The sequence below is a fragment of the Bubalus bubalis genome, chromosome 2 (assembly GCF_019923935.1).
Source record: "Bubalus bubalis isolate 160015118507 breed Murrah chromosome 2, NDDB_SH_1, whole genome shotgun sequence".
Taxonomy (NCBI): domain Eukaryota; kingdom Metazoa; phylum Chordata; class Mammalia; order Artiodactyla; family Bovidae; genus Bubalus; species Bubalus bubalis.
Window position 1 is genome coordinate 107739943 of NC_059158.1, and position 17211 is coordinate 107757153.

General features: G+C 36.0%; 1 protein-coding gene across 1 annotated transcript in view; it reads left to right on the top strand.

Moving 5' to 3' along the window:
* The window catches only part of LRP1B (LDL receptor related protein 1B), a 2209913-nt gene that overhangs the window by 985929 nt on the left and 1206773 nt on the right, over nt 1–17211 (top strand). The gene's annotated exons all lie outside the window — the stretch shown is intronic.

The window sequence follows — 17211 nt, forward strand, 5'->3', positions numbered from 1 at the left end:
TATTGGGGACCCAAAATAAACAGTTTCCCATCCCGTTTTAGTGAATGAGTTGGTATGATTAGAATTATTTTTCTGAGTAAACTTGCTACTTGTTGTATCTATAGCATAAAACAGGAAAAATCTCTTAACATTAATGCAGTACATTCTCAACTGAGGGCATGCTGTCTCTGACTGAGTAGCCACTTCCTAGGAACAACTCTGCAGGATAAAATGAAGAGTCTTAAACAGATAGCTTCATTTATGAAACAAAGTAAATATGTTTCACCATGTAATCAGTTTATTAAATTACTAATCATCCATGTCCATAAAATGAAATAATACACATGTATCACAAAGGACAGGATATTTATGTGTGTTGAGTGCATATGCATATTCACACATATGTTATTATTTTTAAAAGTATACAATCTGTTTTAAACGAAAGACTCAGCCCACAGAATATCTTCTAAAACAACCGAATTGCCCTGCAATTTCCACCCTGAAGTAAAATATATAAAATATCTAGAAAATTTTTATTTTTCCTGTTGAAACAATAGTAAATATCTTAGGAGATATTCTCATGCAAATTGAAAGTTATAGTTTTTGTCCTCATAAAAAAAAATTAAAGAATGGATTCTGTTGGATTTGGGGTAGAAGTTTTTTCTTAAATTTTTTTTACATAAATGACTGTCTTCTTTAAAAATAGAGACAGTTTTACCTTTTTTTTGTTTTTTAAAGACCTTAGTGCCTTGGCTAAGACCTCCAGTTCATTATTGAATATAAGTATTTTATGACTTGTTCCTGATATTTGGGCAAAATAATTCAGTCTGCTTAAAGAACTTCCCTTCTGCTAAGAGTATTTTTGGCTTTTTTTTTTTTTTTTGTATCATGAATTGGTATTTTTTTTTTGTAAATGCTTTAGGAATCTGTTAAAATAATCATGTTTTTCTCTCTTAGTCTACTGTTACGTTGACTTGTGCTAATAAAGTTTAAATCTTAAAACTGCCACAATGAACCTCACCTAGTTATGATGTATTATTCTTTCATATATTCCTACACTTGTATTATTAAGAATTTTGCATCAATGTTCATAAGGAATATTGTGCTACAGCTTTATTTTTTATATGTTTGTATGATTTTGTAATTAGGGTAATTCTTGCCTCATAAAATTAGCTAGAAAGCATTTTCTTTTTCTTTTCTAGAAATTATATGGAATTGATAAATGTTCAGTAGCACATTCAGTGAAGCCATCTCCATCTAGTGTTTTGTGGGAAGGTTTTTAATTTTAAATTCAATTCCTTTAATAAATATAAGAATATTCAGATTAGTCATTTCCTCTTGAGTGCACTTTGACAGTTTGTGTTTTTCAAGGAACTTTTCTCTTTCATCTGTGTTGTCAAATTTAAAATAATAAAATTGTAAGGAACTGCCAAAATGATTTCCACCGTTGGGTCTCCTGATCCACAAATATAATGTATATGAACACTTACTTGGGGATCTAGGAGTTTTTCCACCATGAGTTTCCAGTGTACAGATCTTGCCTATATTGTTCAATTAATATCTAAGTGTTTTATACTTTGTATTATATGTGATATTGTTAATTTCAATTTCCAATTGTATACCTCTAGCATTTAGAAATATGATTAATTTTAATATACTAACCTTATTATATCCTATGGCCTTGTTAAAGTCACAAAAAGACACAAATTACAAATAACAGCAAAGAAAGAGAGGCTATCACTACAGATCCCATAGCTTTAAAATGATAATTAGAGAATATCTCAAAAAATCAGGATTTCAGTTTTTCCCAGTTTATTTTTTTTAATTTTATTTTGTTTTTAAACTTTACAAAATTGTATTAGTTTTGCCCGTTTATAGATTAAATATAATTCCAATTAAAATCCTATCAGGATTTCATAAAAAACTGATTCTAAAATATATATAGAAATGTAAAGGACCTAGAATACCTAAAACAGTTCTGGAAAACAAAAATAAAGTATGAGGAATTCTGCTACCAGATTTCAAATTTGCTATGTCAAACCAGTGTGATATTGGAGAAATGTAAATTGATGAAACATGAGAGTATAGAAATACATCCACAAATACGTAGTCAAATATATTTAGTCAGATCTCTAGTTTTTAACCGCAAAGATAATGTAATGAAGCATAGTAACATTTCAAAATTTAATGCAAAAAATAAAAACAAAAACATAAAAAACTTTGATTCACATCTTATACTAAAAAGTAATTCAAAATGGCCCACAAATCTCATACTATAAAGTTTTTAGAAGACAACAGAGAGAGGTTGACTTAGGTAAGGATTTGACACTGAAAGCATGATTCAAAAAGAAAATATTGAGAAATAGGACTTCCTAAAAATTAAAAATGTTTTATTTGCAAGTTTATTATTTGAAAAACATTAGGAATAATGAAAAGAGTAGCTAGAGACTAGGAGAAAATATTCACAAATCAAATGACTCATAATGGACTTGTATCTAAAGCATACATCTGTATATATGTGTGTGTGCATATGTGTACATACATATATACACACACATAATGAAATATGGGCAAAAGATTGAATAGACATTCCCCAAAGATATGATTGGCAAATAGGCACATGGAAAGATGTTTAATATCATTAGTCATTAGGAAATGCAAATTAAAACCACAGTTAAGTACCATTACATATCTATCAGTGTCTAAAGAAATTAAAATAAAAGTCTGATAATAAGTGCTGGGTAGAAGCCTAGAGAACCCCGTGGACAGAGGAGCCTGGTGGGCTGCTGTCCATATGGTAACACAGAGTCAGACATGACTGAAGTGACTTAGCATGCATGCATGCATTGGAGAAGGAAATGGCAACCCACTCCAGTATTCTTGCCTGGAGAATCCCAGGGACAGAGGAGCCTGGTGGGTTGCCATCTATAGGGTCACACAGAGTCAGACATGACTGAAGAGGTTTAGCAGCAGCAGCATAGAGTTTTGCCAAGAAAATGCAATGGTCATAGCAAACACCCTCTTTCAACAACACAAGAGAAGACTCCACACATGGACATCACTAAATGGTCAACACCAAAATCAGATTGATTATGTTCTTTGCAGCCAAAGATGGAGAAGCCCTATACAGTCAACAAAAACAAGACTGGGAGCTGACTGTGGCTCAGATCATCAACACCTTATTACCAAATTCAGACTTAAATTGAAGAAAGTAGGGAAAATCACTAGACCATTCAGATATGACCTAAATCTAATCCTTTATGATTATACAGTGGACGTGGGAAATAGATTTAAGGGACTAGATCTGATAGATAGAGTGCCTGATGAACTATGGAATGAGGTTCGTGACATTGTAGAGGAGACAGGGATCAAGACCATCCCCATGGAAAAGAAATGCAAAAAAGCAAAATGGCTGTCTGGGGAGGCCTTACAAACAGCTGTGAAAAGAAGAGAAGTGAAAAGCAATGGAGAAAAAGAAAGATATAAGCATCTGAGCAGAGTTCCAAAGAATAGCAAGAAGAGATAAGAAAGCCTTCCTCAGCCATCAATGCAAAGAAATACAGGAAAACAACAGAATGAGAAAGACTAGGGATCTCTTCAAGAAAATTGCTACCAAGGGAACATTTCATGCAAAGATGGGCTCGATAAAGGACAGAAATGGTATGGACCTAACAGAAGCAGAAGATATTAAGAAGAGGTGACAAGAATACACAGAAGAACTGTACAAAAAAGATCTTCATGACCCAGATAATCACGATGGTGTGATCACTGACCTAGAGCCAGACATCCTGGAATGTGAAGTCAAGTGGGCCTTAGAAAGCATCACTACGAACAAAGCTAGTGGAGGTGATGGAATTCCAGTTGAGCTATTCCAAATCCTGAAAGATGATGCTGTGAAAGTGCTGCACTCATTATGCCAGCACATTTGGAAAACTCAGCAGTGGCCACAGGACTGGAAAAGGTCAGTTTTCATTCCAGTCCCAAAGAAAGGCAATGCCAAAGAATGCTCAAACTACTGCACAATTGCACTCATCTTATATTCTAGTAAAGTAATGCTCAAAATTCATGAGAAACGCTGGGCTGGAAGAAGCACAAGCTGGAATCAAGATTGCTGGCAGAAATATCAATAACCTCAAATATGCAGATGACACCACCCTTATGGCAGAAAGTGAAGAGGAACTAAAAAGCCTCTTGATGAAAGTGAAAGTGGAGAGTGAAAACGTTGGCTTAAAGCTCAACATTCAGAAAACGAAGATCATGGCATCTGGTCCCATCACTTCATGGGAAATAGGTGGGGAGACAGTGGAAACAGTGTCAGACTTCATTTTTTTGGGCTCCAAAATCACTGCAGATGGTGATTGCAGCCATGAAATTCAAAGACGCTTACTCCTTGGAAGGAAAGTTATGCCCAACCTAGATAGCATATTGAAAAGCAGAGACATTACTTTGCCAACAAAGGTCCATCTAGTCAAGGCTATGGTTTTTCCAGGGGTCATGTATGGATGTGAGAGTTGGACTGTGAAGAAAGCTGAGTGCCAAAGAATTGATGCTTTTGAACTGTGGTGTTGGAGAAGACTCTTGAGAGTCCCTTGGACTGCAAGAAGATCCAACCAGTCCATTCTGAAGGAGATCAGCCCTGGGATTTCTTTGGAGGGAATGATGCTAAAGGTGACACTCCAGTACTTTGGCCACCTCATACGAAGAGCTGACTCATTGGAAAAGACTGATGCTGGGAGGGATTGGGGGCAGGAGGAGAAGGGGACGACAGAGGATGAGATGGCTGGATGGCATCACTGACTCAATGGACGTGAGTCTGAGTGAACTCCGGGAGTTGGTGATGGACAGGGAGGCCTGGCGTGCTGCGATTCATGGGGTCGCAAAGAATCGGATACGACTGAGCAACTGAACTGAACTGCAGCAGAAGCCCAAGTAGCTGGAAGACTCATATATTTATTTCGGGGATGCAAAGCAATACAGCCACTTTAGAAACTATTTTGATAGTTTTTTATGTAAAGTGAAACATCCTTTTACTATCTTATATAAATATCTTTTTACTAAGCCAGCAACACCATTTACCAAAAGAAGTGATATATATTTATACAAAAATTAAATATTATAGCAACTTTATTCTTAAGAAACCAAAACAAGAAACATCTCAAATGTCCATCATGTGAAATGGATATATTAAATAAGGTACATTCCTACAGTGGAATGTGAAAATCACTTAGTTGTGTTCGCATTTTTGTGACCCCATGAAATATGAGTCCATAGAATTCTCTTTACTGCTTGCTTGAAACTCAGCTGGTAAAGAATCCTCCTGGAATGCAGGAGACCCCGGTTCAATCCCTGGGTCAGGAAGATCCCCTGGAGAAGGGAAAGGCTCCCTACTCCAATATTCTGGCCTGGAGAATTCCATGGACTGTATAGTCCATGGGTTGCAAAGAATCAGACAAGACTGAATGACTTTCACTTTCATTCAGCAATAAAGAATAGAGAATTACCAATAAAATAACATGGATGAATCTCAAATATATTATGCTCAGTAAAGATGCTACAGACTGGATGATTCCATTTATATTTCATGCTGGAGAAAGCACAACTTTTGAGACAGAAAATAGAGCAATTATTGCCAAACTCTGGCATTGGAGAAATGAGCAGACTGCAGAAGAATATAGAAAAAAAAATGGGAATAATGGTCCTGTTCTATATTTTAATAATGGGATTGGTTACAGAACTATATGCACTTGTCAAAACTCACAGATCTGTACACTAAAATGAATGAGTTTTACTATTTGTAAATTGTTGCTTGGTTGCTAAGTCATGTCTCTTTTGCAATCCCATGGACTGTAGCCCACCAGGCTTCTCTGACCATGGGATTTCCCAGTCAAGAATACTGGAGCGGGTGGCCATTTCCTTCTCCAGGGATCTTCCCAACCCAGGGATTGAACCCATGTTTCCTGCATCGTGGGGTGGATTCTTACTACTCAACCACAGGAAGCACATGTAAATTATACCATAACACATATGGAACAAAAAACTTTAAAAAGAATTGCCATACAAGCAGCTCATGCAGCTCAATACCAGAAAAATAAATGACCAAATCAAAAAATGGGCAAAAGAACTAAATAGACATTTCTCCACAGAAGACATATAGACGGCTAACAGATACATGAAAAAATGCTCAGTGTTACTCATTATCAGAGAAATACAAGTCAAAACCTCAATGAGGTACCATCTCACGCCAGTCAGAATGGCTGCTATCTAAAAGTCTACAAACAGTAAATGCTGGAGAGGGTGCAGAGAAAAGGGAACCCTCTTACACTGTTGGTGGGAATGCAAACTTGTACAGCCACTATGGAGAACAGTGTGGAGATTCCTTAAAAAACTGGAAATAGAACTGCCATATGACCCAGTAATCCCACTGCTGGGTGTACACACTGAGGAAACCAGAACTGAAAGAGACACATGTACCCCAATATTCACTGCAGCACTGTTTACAATAGCTGGGACATGGAAGCAACCTTGATGTCCATCAGCAGATGAATGGATAAGAAAGCTGTGGTACATATACACAATGGAGTATTACTCAGCCATTAAAAGAATACATTTTAATCAGTTCTAATGAGGTGGATGAAACTGGAGCCTATACAGAGTGAAGTAAGTCAGAAAGAAAAACACCAATACACTATATTAACACATATATATGGAATTTAGAAAGATGGTAATGATGACCCTATATGTGAGACAGCGAAAGAGGCACAGATGTAGAGAATAGACTTCTGGTGGGAGAAGGCAAGGGTGGGATGATTTGAGAGAATAGCATTGAAACATGTATATTACCATATGTGAAATGGGTCACCAGTCCAGGTTTGATGCATGAGACAGGACACTCAGGGCCAGTGCACTGGGACAACACTGAGGAGTGGGATGGGGAGGGAGATGGGAAGGGGGTTCAGGATGGGGGACACATGTACACCCATGGCTGATTCATGTCAATGTATGGCAAAAACCACTACAATATTGTAAAGTAATTAGCCTTCAATTAAAGTAAATTAATTAAAAAAAAGAATTGCCATAATGTCATATCTTTCTATATGGGAATATACTGAAAACTTGAAACCAAGACAGTAAGCTTGTACTAGGCAAAGAACTCTGAAGAAATCGACCATAGCAGTCATAAGCAGTAGCCTAATCTCTGTAAACCAGCTCAAACTTCATTTTACCAGGATAAGGAAACAGGGGTTAGAGGTTGAATGATATGACACAAATTATCACCATTCTGTATATGTCAGGCATTTGTCCTGCTGACAAGAGGGACTGTCTGGGATGATAAGTAGCTGGGTCAACTTTTAAATTTCCAAGTACAAAAGTGAGTGAAATATGGATTTTATAAAGGTACTACATGGGGAAAGAAATTATTTCTCATTACCATGATTATCATTGTGAGTTAAAAGGCATTTTTGTATAAGCTAAATTCTAGAAAAACTTGATTACTAAAGTTGAGAATGAAGTTTTACTCCATTTTATAAAATAATATCTCAGATGGCTTATATGTTGAAAAATGCCTATACTTTTTGTATCCAAAGAGTTTATAAAAGTTGTCATTATATGTTCAGGAAGGAACATATAACCTAGAAGTACACAAACCTAGCTCTGTTCTAACTATCCCACAAAGTCCAATGCATGATCAATGTGTATTGTTTGATTATAGTTCATAAAGGCAGTCAGCATAATCCATTGATGATATGGTGGCTACACGTACAGGTTTGGACATAGTGGTTCTCTGGTTTATAGGTATTTACATAAACAAAACAAATGAGGGAAGAAATCTCTAAAAGTAATAACTTGCTGACATCTGCTTACCAACTTCTAATAACCTTTCTCTACTGATACTTTTACTTGGAGGCAGGTTAGCAAAATTTATTTGTATGGGTTTCCAAAATCATAAACCTGTGTACATTTGTGGAAATGTGATCTAAATCCCAGTGCTGTTAAAAAGCTCAAAAATAGACTATGCAGACTAGCATAAGTATTTGGTAAAAATTGCATGTCTGGATTGTTGATTGGTTGATGCTTATGTAGCAAATTAGATTTGGTATACATTGTTTCAGAGAATAATATTCATATCTTACAGAAACCAGTTAGGCAGTATAGAAAAATTATTGTTTTCCGCAGTGTTTCTTTGTGAGTTGGAGACTTTTCATTCAGGGAACAATTTCAGAAGCATTTACAAAAAAATTTTTGAAAAGATCTCTAGAAGATACCAAAAGATACAGAAGTGATTTAGGGGCAAACTAGTACTATTTTATGTGACACCAAAAATAAAAGAGCAAAAGAGAAAAATCTATCTATTGTAAAATGAAACATTGTTCCAAAATTCTTGAAAAATATAGAAATTATGGCAAGAATTTTGATGACAGGTATTCTGCTGTACTGAATAGATGATTATGCTTGAGTGGTAAAATGATAATAAAAATAATAACGATAATTTAAAGAGTTCCTATGAGGCAGGCTATATTTTAAGAATTGTCCTCATTTAAGCTTCACAACACCCTATGAGGTAGTTTCTATTATTTTTTTCCATGTTAAAGATAAGAAAAAACAAGTATAGAGAGCTTATGTCATTTGCCCATTACCATTGTATTATGTAACAACCCTGCTAACTCAGACATTTAATGCAACAAAAATCCAAATTGTCACTGATACCACAATCCAGTTGGGTTATCAGTAGATGCTTCCCATGTGTACTGTTTTAAGTTTTGGATCTCTGCCATCCCAGGGTCCTACCAGTTTTCTACTGGATTCTCTGAATCCATAGGGTTGACAAGTCAAGAGACAGTAAAAAAAATTGTCAAAATCCTTTAAGGCCCAGGTTAGGAAGTGGCACAAACTAATTTTGTACATATTACATCATTTAGAAACCAGGTATATGGTTCCAACCTAACAACAAGTCAACTAGGAAATCTCATCTTTTTATTTGTCCAGAAGGAGAGAAACAGGATTGGTTAACATTAGGTATTATTTTCCACAATGTGTGCTCTATTGCTCAGTTGTGTCTGACTCTACATGACTCATGTAGCCCACCAGGCTTGTCTGTCCCTCGGATTTCTCAGGCAAGAATACTCAAGTGGGTTGCCATTTCCTCCTCCACAGGCTTCCTGACCCAGGGATTGAACACTCATCTCTTGCATCTCCTGCATTAGCAGGTGGATTCTTTACCACTTATCACCTCCTAGGGCACCACATTTGCCATACTAGCATAGCCTGAAATTAGTTAAACCAAGGTTAGAGCTTCAGTCCTTTGGCTCCAGAGTCCAAAGCTATGTATGTGATATGATACCACACACAGAAGAAAAGAAAAAGAATAGTAAAAAGATATGAGATTTAGTATAAATTGTCTATCCTTCTATATTCCTCTTACTTTTTATTAGTAATACAAATTCAGAAGTCTATTTCTTGAATCTATTTTTAAGTTAAAGAGTAATAGTAGCATTGGTATATATACAGTACCATGTGTCAAATAGATAGCAGGAAGCTTCTGTATAGTAGAAGGAGCTCCATGTAGTGCTCTGTGATGACCTAGACGGGTAGGCTGAGGGGAATGGAAGCAGGCTCAAGAGAAAGGGGACATATGTATACATACAGCTAATTCACCTCATTTACAGCAGAAACTAACACAGCATTATGAAGTAACTATGCTCCGTTTAAAAAAATAATAATGGATTAGAAGCTTATATACTCAAGGCTACCTACTAATTGTCAAGTGTTAATTTGTATTTTATACAGAAAATATACTCATATTTTATAATATTCTCCTATACAGTTTTGAAAAAAACACAAAAACATTTCCTTAAGTCACAGAATATGTGTGTCCTTGTTGGGGAGTCCTCATTATTTGCATTGGATTGAATTTCTATATAGTACCCCTCTCATTTAATTAAAAAGATACTTTTCTTTTATGGTAATACTGGGGAACAGAGATAAGATACCATGTTTCCATATCTGTGTTCTGATTTGCATGTTTCATTCATTTAGATACTACTGATCTTTCTACTTGAGTCTAAGATTCAAACCAATGATAATCTTGCATGAACCAATAACTATGCTTCATTTGAAGCACTATGAAGATTGATGATCCAAGCACAAAATTTCTGTTCTACTCAAATAAGCTTTCTAACAAAATTAATCTGATGCACTTTTAATTATGTACATAATCATTACAGTGTTGAATGTAATTAAGCATAAATGGTAAGCAGTTCAAATAGATAGCATTACAATAATTAGTATTGCTTTCACAGAGCCAAGCCAAATATTAAATTTTAGTTTTTCATATTGTTAGCTCTTCATAGTTCTTCACAATCTGTTAGAATAGTCAATATTTACCATTTCATCTGATATAAAACACTGCTTAATTGTTTCCCTAGCATCATTCTATACATACAGAAGTTCTCATGCAGGAAAATTTCAATAAACAAAAAGCTAAGCTGTCCTTGTCTCCTTTGCTATTTTTAACCATCAGACTCCCACCTAATACTCAAAAGCATGTTTGAGGTTTGATCTTTCATAAGCATTTAACCCATTTTCTCTTATTTCTCCTCAGTTCTCCCCATCACTCTGTCATCATGTTGGTAACCTTGTAGCATGTATTGTCCTCTTCATACTTTAGGGGTTTCAAGAATGGAGAGAACAAAAAGATGGAAATAATAGTCTATGGATGTTTTACTTTGGAATGAAATAGGGTAAAGAAAGAGTTGAGCTAAATCAGATCAGATCAGTTGCTCAGTCGTGTCCGACTCTTTGCGACCCCATGAATCTCAGCACGCTAGGCCTCCCTGTCCGTCACCACCTCCCGGAGTTCACTCAGACTCACGTCCATCGAGTCAGTGATGCCATCCAGCCATCTCATCCTCTGTCATCCCCTTCTCCTCTTGCCCCCAATCCCTCCTAGCATCAGTCTTTTCCAATGAGTCAACTCTTCGCATGAGGTGGCCAAAGTACTGGAGTTTCAGCTTCAGCCTCAGTCCTTCCAAAGAAATCCCAGGGCTGATCTCCTTTAGAATGGATTGGTTGGATCTCCTTGCAGTCCAAATGACTCTCAAGAGTCTTCTCCAACACCACAGTTCAAAAGCATCAATTCTTTGGCACTCGGCTTTCTTTATAGTCCAACTCTCACATCCATACATGACTACTGGAAAAACCATAGTTTGGACTAGACGGACCTTTGTTGGCAAGGTACTGTCTCTGCTTTTTAATATGCTGTCTAGGTTGGTCACAATATTTCTTCCAAGGAGCAAGCATCTTTGAATTTCATGGCTGCAATCACCATCTGCAGTGATTTTGGAGCCCAAAAAGATAAAGTCTGTCACTGATTCCACTGTTTCCCCATCTATTTGCCATGAAGTGATGGGACCGGATGCCATGATCTTAGTTTTCTGAATGTGTGCTTTAAGCCAACTTTTTCACTCTCCTCTTTCACGTTCATCAAGAGGCTCTATAATTCTTCACTTTCTGCCATAAGGGTGAAGTCATCTGCATATCTGAGATTACTGATATTTCTCCCGGCAATCTTGATTCCAGTTTGTGCTTCATCCAGCCTACATTTCTCATGATGTATATGTACATACATACACACACACACACACACATATATATATATATACACATGTGCACATACATATATATATCCAAGTGTATGTCTCAAAAAAATTGTTTATTGATCTAATTCCATGGACTGTTCTTCTTCTTTAGGTTTTATGAATCATTCTAGTTCCTTCATCTATATATTTAATTCTCACTCTTCTTCTTTGACACATAAAAATTTGCCTTTCACATGTAAAAATTTTCTAGGTTTGATTTATATCATAAATATTCTTTTTTTAAAGGGATGGTTATTTTCTCTTTGGACTTCAATTACCAATTATAGCTTGTGACTTCCAACTTTCTATTTCTAGTTCAGACTTTTCTTCTTAGACACAAATTCTCAAGTCTCCCCTAGAGTATTTTTGTCAACATTTTAAACCAAACAGTCAAAAGCAAACTTGGTGTTTCTCCTTAACTTCCAGTCCGTCTGATATTCTTAATTCACTTTATTAGTGCTATTAACTCAGTGTTATTATGCCTTCACCAAGTTTTTGGCCACCCACTTGTCTAAAAATTCATACTCTCAATTTCTAGCCTTTTAGCTAGCTTTTTTTTTTTCTTCACTGGATCTTTTACTCATCTTTCTCCTACTCTCAAACAATACAAGTTAGGGTACTATCACTTCTGCCTCAACTATTGCTGCTTCCCACTATTGAAACAGAAAATTCTACTTAATCTAAGAATTAATCTCATTCTATACTACTACTAATAATGGTTCCTGTCCCATTCCCTTCCACATCAAATATTATGTTTTAGCCATACAGGCTTATTTATCATTATATTTATCTCTTATATGCCTTTATTAAAAAAAAGAACATATTCTCATTTTGTCTACTTTATCTGGAGTACATGCTCATAATTTTGTCTACTGAATTCATCTTTTAAATTTTAGTTTAAATTTCACTTCTTTCACAACCTGTTTTTCCAGATGCCCACCTCCATTTCCTATATTTTATTCTTTCCAGTTAGTGTCACTTGTATTTTTATTTAGAATATGTGTTGTTCTGCTGTGAATCATAGTTGTTTTTTACATTGTTGTGCTTTTTTTCTAACCCAACTCACTTTGACACTCATGTTGTAAGTCATTTTTGTCTAAAGCAGTTTTGCATCTGTGAAACCCAAGCTGATGTCCTTAGCATTGAAAAGATGTTTCTTGTTGAACTAAAAGAAGCATATGTAGTAAAGGCAATTTTAGACCGATTCCACCAAAATCAAACCAGATTTGACAACTCAATCACCTAACTTAAAGATGCAAATTAACTATCTTCAGAACATAGTTTAATTTAATGGATTAGAAAGGACATCTGAGAGTGTTAATTCTCATCCTCAAGTTAAGCTATTGGTTCATTCATCCTACACAAATTATGAAACACTTCTTACATCTAGCACACTACTGAACCTAGAATGAAAAAAAAAAAAAAAACAAGCAAACATGGTTTCAACTATCACCAAATCGTACAGTGGGAATTAGAGACAATTTGAGAGCATTCAATTCAGTTCAGTTACTCAGTCGTGTCCAACTCTTTGTGACACCATGAACTGCAACACGCCAGGCCTCCCTGTCCATTCCCAACTCCCAGAGTTCACCCAAACCCATGTCCATTGAGTCTGTGATGCCATCCAACCATCTCATCCTCTGTCCTCCCCTTTACCTCCTGCCCTCAGTCTTTCCCAGCATCAGGGTCTTTTCCAATGAGTCAGCTCTTCCCATCAGGTGGTCAAAGTACTGGAGTTTCAGCTTCAGCATCACTCCTTCCAATGAATATTCGGGACTGATCTCCTTTAGGATGGACTGTTTGGATCTCCTTGCAGTCCAAGGGACTCTCAAGAGTCTTCTCCAACACCACAGTTCAAAAGCATCAATTCTTTGGTACTCAGCTTTCTTTATAGGCCAACTCTCACATCCATACATGACCACTGGAAAAACCATAGCCTTGACTAGATAGACCTATGTCGATAAAGTAATGTCTCTGCATTTCAAAATGCTGCCTAGGTTGGTTATAACTTTCCTTCCAAGGAGTAAGCGTCTTTTAATTTCATGGCTGCAATCACCATCTACAGTGATTTTGGAGCCCAAAAAGATAAAGTCTGTCACTATTTCCAATGTTTCCCCATCTTTTTGCCATGAAGTGAAGGGACCGGATGTCATGATCTTAGTTTTCTGAATGTTGAGCTTTAAGCCAACATTTTCACTCTCCTCTTTCACCTTCATCAAGAGGCTCTTTAGTTCTTCTTCACTTTCTGCCATAAGGGTGGTGTCATCTGCATATCTGAGGTTATTGATATTCCTCCTGGCAATCTTGCTTCCAGCCTGTGCTTCTTCCAACCCAGTGTTTCTTATGATGTACTCTGAATATAAGTTGAAAAAGAAGGGTGACATTATACAGCCTAGACATACTGCTTTTCCTGCTTGGAACCAGTCTGTTGTTCCATGTCCAGTAACTGTTGCTTCCTGACCTGCATACAGGTTTCTCAAGAGGTAGTTCAGGTGGTCTGGTATTCCCGTTTCTTCCAGAATTTTCCACAGTTTATTGTGATCCACACAGTCAAAGGCTTTTGCATAGTCAATAAAGCAGAAATAGATGTTTGTTTTTCTGGAACTCTCTTGCTTTTTTGATGATCCAGCAGATATTGGCAATTTGATCTCTGGTTCCTCTGCCTTTTCTAAAACCAGCTTGAACATCTGGAAGCTCAAAGTTCACATATTGCTGAAGCCTGGCTTAAAGAATTTTAAGTATTACTTTACTAGCGTGTGAGATGAGTGTAATTGTGTGGTAGTTTCAGCATTCTTTAGCACTGCCTTTCTTTGGGATTTGAAAACATAGTCTGTTTATAGTCAACTTGATCTTGATTTGAATTTTTGAATACCATCACCATCATATATTTACTGTATAATGTTAAATTAGTTATCAACCATAAGTTTCCTCATCTGAAACTTTTAAATTACAATAATATCTATATTTTTGACTTTATAGGGTTTCAAAGAGATTTTGTGTTTTAAAAAACTTGATATATGTGTGTGTGTATGTATATACATGTATATATTTAAATTTATAATTTATAGCTGTAGATGCTGGTGGAGGAAACCAAAATATAAATAACTACCATGCAAAACAAAAATGTCATAATTTCTAAAGATCCATTTATTCTATGGGTTTCCTTGGTAGCTCAGATGGTAAAGAATCTATCTGCCATGTGGGAGACCTGGGTTTGATCACTGAGATGAGAAGATCCCATGGAGAAGGGAATGACTACCCACTCCACTATTCTTTCCTGGAAAATCTCCATGGACAGAGGAGCCTGGCAGGCTACTGTCCATGTGGTCACAAAGAGTTGGACACAACTGAGCAGCTAAGCACAACACATTCAGTCTGTATTTTTATTAATAACATTTTGCAGACCAAATGACTGGTCTTTGCATATTATGCAAATGTGAATGTTTATATTAGCATATAGTTAGCATTGACCCCAATTTCAAACCTAAAAATCAGATGTAATTGATTCATGTATTGGTTGAATTTATATAAAGGAAGCAGAAATTGTTCCAGGTATCTCAAAGGAATACCAGCTTCCCTTGTGGCTCAGCTGGTAAAGAATCCACCTGCAATGTTGGAGACCTAGGTTTGATCCCTGGGTTGGGACGATCCCCTGGAGAAAGAAAAGGATACCCACTCCTTTCTCTGGCCTGGATGATTCCATGGACTGTGAAGTCCATGGGGTCGCAAAGAGTTGGACACAACTGAGTGACTTTCACTTTTTCTTTCATCTCAAAGGTAAATAGATTTGAAGTCTCAATTGTAATCATAGCAATGAAAATCACTAAAGAGGGTACAAGTTAAAGCTTCCAAGTTGTGGGATTGGAGTATGTTCCAGTTAGAGGGGAAGCTATGATAACTGATGAATTTACTAGTAGCATATTGTTAGGCAAGAGAAAAAGAACCAGGTTTCTACCCCAGAGTACTTCAGCCTTAAGAAGTTGAGAGGAAAATGTGGAACTGTAAAAAAAGAAGCTGTGAAATAGGAAAACCAGGACCTGGAAGCAAAGTGATGACTGTGTATCAGGAAGGAGTAGTTAACAGTGTGAAGTGCTGCTCATAGGTCAAGTAAGTTGAGGATTGAGAAAAGGCCATGGTTCATATTAACATTAAGGTCATCGGAGACTTATGTATGAGCAGTCTCTAGAGCAATGGAGATAAAAGCTTGATGGAGTGGGCCTAAGATTGAAACAAAGAGGAAGGAGAGGCAGTGAGTATGGATTATTTTGTAAATTTTTATTATAAAGTGGAACAGAGAAATTGGGCAACAGTGACGAGTAGAGGAAGTGAGATCAAGCTTTTTTTGTTTTTAATAAAATTATGTTTGATGCTGAAAATGAGAATACAAAGGTCAGAAAACAGTCTGTAAAGGGATATAGCAAATATTAATATTTTAGATTTGGGAGGCCAATGACTCAACTAAGCCAACTGGTTTAGCTCTGTTTGTAAAAGCAGACATAGGCAATGTGTAAACAAATGACTGTGATTATGTTCCAGTGAAATTTAATTGACAAAAAGAGATGGAGGCTTTAGTTTGATCTAATACAAATTTTTAAAAATGATTAAGAGAGGAAATTGAGAAAGACTGAACTGATCCCTGAGTAAGTGAAAGGGGCAGGGATTTGTGCACAGGAATTATGGTTGGAGCTTTAATTATGAGTTGAACCAGATTTGAAAAGCAAGAAAGACAATGTGAAGCATATATCTGTGGAAATTTTCTGTTGATAGCTTCGATTTTCTCAGGAAAATAGCAAACAAGATCATCATTTGCAGGTGACTGTTAAGAAGGAGCTTTAAATTTTTAAGAAGTGATGCTGCATAACATAATTGTATAAAAGTTGAAAAGCAATGGGACTAATACTTTAGATAATTAATTTTTAGTAAAATAGCAAATTTTCAGGTTTGAATGTTCTAGCTATTCTTTTACACATTGGGGTTTTCATGTATTTTTATCAAAATTTATAATATTTCTGAAACACCAGCTAAGTCTGTGGCAGATATTTATTTTGAATCATTAAAACCTTTATTTTTCCTCCTATTGGGGAAAAGAAATTGCCACAATCCATTAATATCCCTATTTTCAGACACCACAGTCAGTCATATATTCTATCCAAATACTTTTTCTAGTTTAGCAAACTTATTGATGTTAGAAATTATTTGTGCAATGAACATGTCTGTCAGTTCATCTCTGTTTCATGCATTTATCATATTGAATCATAATTTGCTCTGAGGTTTTGTTAACTTTGGTTTCAGTGACATATTTTTTTCTGAAAAGGTTTAGATATAATGAAATATATTATGTCCAGTGTTTAATATTTTGCCACCAATGAAAGATAAATTATTGAAATGGAATATACTCACATTGATTGCTCTGAAGGTTATACATGGATTACTAAATCAAAGCAAGGCCACAAAAGATAGAAAATCAATGAATATATCAGATAGGAAAGGCATAAATGGTGAAATCAACCACTGAGTTGACATTTTTCCTCTTGAAATAATTTAATTTACCAGAATTTGAAAGGATTTGTGACTTTGAACATATGTAATAAGAGAG